Source organism: Rutidosis leptorrhynchoides, chromosome 1, assembly GCF_046630445.1.
Source record: "Rutidosis leptorrhynchoides isolate AG116_Rl617_1_P2 chromosome 1, CSIRO_AGI_Rlap_v1, whole genome shotgun sequence".
Classification (NCBI taxonomy): domain Eukaryota; kingdom Viridiplantae; phylum Streptophyta; class Magnoliopsida; order Asterales; family Asteraceae; genus Rutidosis; species Rutidosis leptorrhynchoides.
In genome coordinates, this window is record NC_092333.1 from 636,930,096 (window position 1) to 636,936,006 (window position 5,911).

The following is a 5,911-nucleotide window of genomic DNA, read 5'->3' on the forward strand; positions in this document are numbered from 1 at the left end:
GGAGAAACCACACAAGTGGTGATTCGGCCCAACGATTATAGAAAATCCCACGGTCCAATTCTATTGAACAGGCCCAATTTTTCACAAGCCCAATATGATTAACCCATTTAGTGGTTCGTTATGTTTGAGATTTAAAATAGGGTCGGTTAGCAGCTCCTGCCGATGGGAAAAGCAACGAAAGAAAAGGTAACATAAAATAATCAATTGCAAACCTCTTGCTCTAATTAAATTTCGTCGACAGATACACAAGCATTTTGGGACCCGCTAGTTCCACTCCCACAGATTTACTAGATTTCCATCGATTGATGTCCACTACAATCCATTATCCATTATCACTTATTAAATGGTAGGGTTAACAAGATTAGAGAGATGTATCAAGTGGTTTAGCAAAAAAAAAATAAATATAAATGGGGCTGTGTGTTTATTTTGGGTCGGCAAAAACAATCCAAAAAGGAAGGAAAGGCACACGCTTGACTTGAGTAATCAAATCAATGCTTTATCAATGTGTCGGCCAACTAGTCCCTCATGCCTTATGTTTAACTAAAGTGATTCTTTTGGTGGGTGGGTTATGATTAAAACATAAAGGATTATGCAGCACTCATAATTGTCTTTAAGCTTTTATATATCATCTCCATATTTATATCAAATTCGTTGTAAAAGTTTGGAAGAGAAAAATATATGCTGTTGGTAACATGGGGTTTAGGTTGGTTCGAGTGCAACAGGAAACAGAAGCTGCAGACATCGAATCGTAGTAACAGTCCAAGAATAGCAGTGATAACAGAAGTTTTGGCAGCAGTCGTAGCTCGATGGGGGTGGTTCCTGGATTGCTCCAGTTGTTTTAAACAAATAAAAAATATATATATAAGTATCAGGTAGTAGTCGATTAGTTGTGGCCTGTGAGTTTGGTAGTGGAGGATGTTTGTGTTGTAAATGATAAACAAGAGGGTGTTCATTGAAAAGGTGGTGGTTTTGTTTGGGTCAACAGTCGCAACAAAGTGTTGGTTGTGTCTTCGAACCACAACAGTAATTACGTAGCAGTTACAAGGGGCGAGTGATGGTTGTCGATTTAGTAGATGGAGAAGGAGAGTTTTCAATGGTGTAGTTGGTGTGATTAAAGAAGGAGAGAAAGAGATCGAGTAAAGAGAGATATAAAGAGAGAGAGGAAACAACAGGTTTTTCGTTCTTATTTTCTGATATTAATTTGATTTGTAATTCACAACCTATGTAATGACTTTAAGGGAGTGGGGTGGTACGTATTGGATCCTAATTGATTACTTGAAGTCGACTTGCAACTAATTCGTACCAATCATCTGACACAAATTTTGTCTTGCTTTTGTGTAGGGATCGATAGTTTAATCAGAAGGACAAAAGAAAGGATAAAATAAAATAAAAGGCTGCTATCGATCTGTATATTATGTTTGCTAATTGAGATGGTTGCGTGACTAATTGGAGACAGAACAAAATTTGTTAAAGTGTGATGGGAAGTGAAACAGAATACGCATACGAATATATCCAGTATCTATATTCATATGTTATATAATCAGTAGTTATGTATATATATATATATATATATATATATATATATATATATATATATATATATATATATATATATATATATATATTCTGTAGATATATTAAAATTTTTGTTTTTATAGATACAAATCTGTATAAGGAAAACTGTACATCGTTTATACTTGTATCCGTATTTTAAATATATAAGGAAAATATAATAATATACAACATTAATATTTATTACTGATTTTAATAATAATAATAATCTATAATAATAATAATAAAAATACTGATATTAATAATTATAATATCAATAATAACAATAATTATATTTATATTAATACTAATAATAATAATAATACTAGTTTTAGTAATGTTAATATGATAATAATAATATTAATAACATAACTATTAATATCAATATTGACAATAATGATAATGAAAATAATGATGATAATACTAATATAACAATTATATTCAAACTTGTAATTTAATTTTAATACAATACAATTTATTAATTATATCATATTTACTAATTATAATATATTCAGTCTTTAAAATTTGTTGATCATAATATATAACATTATTTGTGTATAGAACTTCACTTATATATATGTGAATATATATATATATATATATATATATATATATATATATATATATATATATATATATATATATATATATATATATATATATATATATATATATATATATATATATATATATATACGAATAATTGTTCGTGAATCGTCGGGCATGGTCAAAGGGTAATTGATTACATGAATATAGATTTCAAAACTTTCGAGACTCAACATTACAAATTTTGCTTATTGTGTTGAAAACATATAAAGATTAAAGTTTAAATTTGATCGGAAATTTTCGGGTCATCACAGAATTCTCGTACAATAATAGTTATCATACTAGTATCGGGATGCCACCTTATGAGATGCTTTATTGGCGGAGGTGTCGAACTCCCATTTGTTGGGGTGAAGTGGGTCAAAGAGAAATCGGGAGTACCGATTTGGTTTTAGAGACGAATAACAAGATCGATATGATTCGGGCTCATTTGAAAAAGGCTCAAGATAGACAAAAGTCGTATGCCGACAAACGAAGGTGACCGATCGAATTCCAAGAAGGCGATATGGTGATGCTTAAAGTTTCGCCATGGAAAGGTGTTATTCGGTTTCAAAAATGAGGAAAGTTAGCTCCTCGGTTTATTGGTCCGTTTAAGATTTTAGCTCGTATTGGTGAAGTTGCGTATCATTTGGAATTACCCGAAGAGCTTACGGGGATCCATAATACATTTCATGTTTCCCATCTCCGTAAGTGTCTTGCGGATGATTCTTCATGGGTACCATTAGACGAGATTGAGCTAAACAACAAGTTAGAGTATGTTGCGGATGATGCTTCTGAGGTTTCCATTCTATTATTCAAGTGGCTTGTTATTTATTATAAGAGCAAGATCAGACAAACCGTCTTCTAAAAGGGGTAGAAACTATCTCTGCAAGCATGAGAGGAGGTTACATGACATTGGCTTCCTTACACGGGTCACTCGAATCACTCAAGTGTTTGGGGTTCCCTATCAATCTATGAAATGAATTCGCTCATAGCCAGTCATGTTGCAAGTATTGTCATAGGCTTGACCAAGAATCAAATCTCCACCGGTTAGATAAAGACGGCACTGATCTTCTCCCTAATCATTCTTTCAAGAGGAAGAGCGGATTTAAAGGCTGGTTTGCGGAGAAAAGTGAAGGTTTTGATATGGCGAAAAAGGTGATTTTCGAACCATTGAAATTTAGAGAGATTCGATAGATTTCGGTTTCATGAGGATATACTTTTTCTGGAAAAGATGATACTCTATTTTTGTTGAAGAGTTCCTTTAGAGGGTGCTGATTTTCAGCGAAGACTTTGCTTCTTTTCTGCAATCCTCCTGGGTCACAATCTTCATTTTCTTGGGGATATATGCTTTTATTTGAAGACTTTTCTCTTCTTTATTTTTGAAACTTTGCTCAACTATATATATATATATATATATATATATATATATATATATATATATATATATATATATATATATATATATATATATATATATATATATATTGCATATCCCATCTTCATAACTTTGTCTATTTCTTCTTGTGCCCAGAGAGAAAGGTATTTCACCAAAAATAGGTCTTTTTTTGACCTATCAAAAACAATCTGGAATTTCGGAATTTTTCGACAAGTGTTTGAAGTAGACTTGGTCGATCTATCTCTTTTGAATTTCTAGATTTTGGAAATGAGAAAGAAAAGAGGGTGAAAAGGGTAACGTATTTGATAGTGAATTTGGGGGTGAGTATTTTCTGATTCATCAACTCTTTGGTGTGAGTTGGTCGGTTTAAATGCGTGGAGTGGAAAAGGAAACGGATGGTTTTTGTCTTCTCTATTCAGAATGATTTCGGAAGGAGTATCGCACCTACTCCACGTATGGCGCTTACTAATCATTGGCCTCGAAATGTATGTCAAGGTCAAGTTCTAACTCTAAATGCTAACATCGGCACTCTCAACGGAAAATATAGTGAAGCATTAAAAATGAATGCTTATTGGGCCATTTTTGGGGTGCCTCACAACAATTATATTGGGTCGATAATGCCTAGTCATGCAATGCTCTTTTAGAGAATCGGTTCATCCTTAAGAAGATTTATGTCTTAATTTGTCTTAATTTTTGAACAAACACGTTTGATTTTCGAAAGTACTTTTTCAGAAAGTATCATTTAGTCAAAAATTTTGAAAAATTTACGTTTGAGGATAAAGAATCTAAATAGTAGGTATACTCGAAAAGCTTAATAATATTTCAAGTTAAGAACATTTTCCGAGCATCCCCTAGCTAATTACGGTGTACTACACCGCTATCCCACACTTAGAGGAACATTGTCCCTAATGTTCATTCTTAGATTTTAGGGACTAAAATCCCACACTTAGAGTTTGAACATGTTGGAAAATGTATCTAAGCTCAATATTGGGTTGGAATCCCACACTTAGTGATAAGCTTAGGATAGGGTATAGTTTAAGGATATAACGAAGCAAACTAAATAAACGAAGATCAAGAAACGAATTACTCCCCTTAGGTGCGGTTGTGAGCTGAGGATCTGAAGGTAGACTGAGTCGAAACCATCTTCGGCTGGATTCGAATTGGTCTTCTTGAAGTGTACTCGAGCTCATTAGGGCGTTCTCATCTCCATACAACATCCACCAATAACTTGCAACGAAATAATCAACGAGTTTCCTTGTCATTTCATCATTATTCAATGACTCTCCATCACAGGCATGAATAACTGTCTATTACTTGTAAAGATAGAAAACATTAATCCTAGACAGGTGATTAAGCTTTAGGCCATAGACTCACTGATTTGCGTTTTGATGAAAAAGTTATTTGAAAATTAGGTTTTGAAAATTCAACAAATCAGTGTATGACTAAAAAGCTTAATCCCACACTTAAAGTGTTGACTGCCTTTAATTTTAAGACTTTTAAAATATTGCAATTAAGTTCATGACAAGTAAGAAACTTTGAAAATCCCATTTTAAGTTTCACTTTCTCATTTATTCAATTAACCTAATTATCCTAATTTAACTACTACTAAATCTATAGAAAAAAAAAAACACGGGTTGCCTCCCGAGAAGCGCTTGTTTTTGTTCGAGTCACGAGCCTGAATCTAGCCTTATTTCTTAGGAAATCTAAGCGGCTCCCTTGCATCCATCAGTAGACACAAGAGGTTATATTGGAACATACCGATGAGATTGAAGCGGACATAGAATAAGGTATGTCCAATGAGAGGAGGAGGTGGTTTGAAGTGTCTGCTTTGTTTAACATGAGGTGTAACAAAGCTATCAGTTTCTTTTACCTCCTTGATTTGTGTGGGTTGGTCAAATGGGTCCTCATCACTCCATGATGTATATGTCATTATGTATTTGAGTGATGGTTTATAGGGTAGCCCTGACGCAAAACCCGTCTTTCTTCTTTGTGACTTCAGGTTGGTGGTAATGTTGTACTCTAAGGATGGAGGTGGGACAATGTCCATTGATATCTCCAATACGGTAGCAACATTAACAACTACTTCGGTGCTAGAATCCTTCATCTCTTTCTTCTTCTCCGGGCTCTCCATTTCAATTTCTTCATCCACCTCCTCGTCACTCTGGTAAGGAGTTTCAAGAATAATTGGTTCAGAGAGTTCTTCTAGAACGAAATCCTTTCCAGTCATTAAAAGATCAAAGTAAGGTGGGAGTGAAGATTGGGTTGGTGTGGAGTGGTTATTCTTCTTGTCTTCTACTTCTATCTTCTTCTCTTCATTCTTGGAATAGATTGTGACTTTTGTAGTGGAGATGGTATTTACTTCGCCGTTCCCATCAGAAG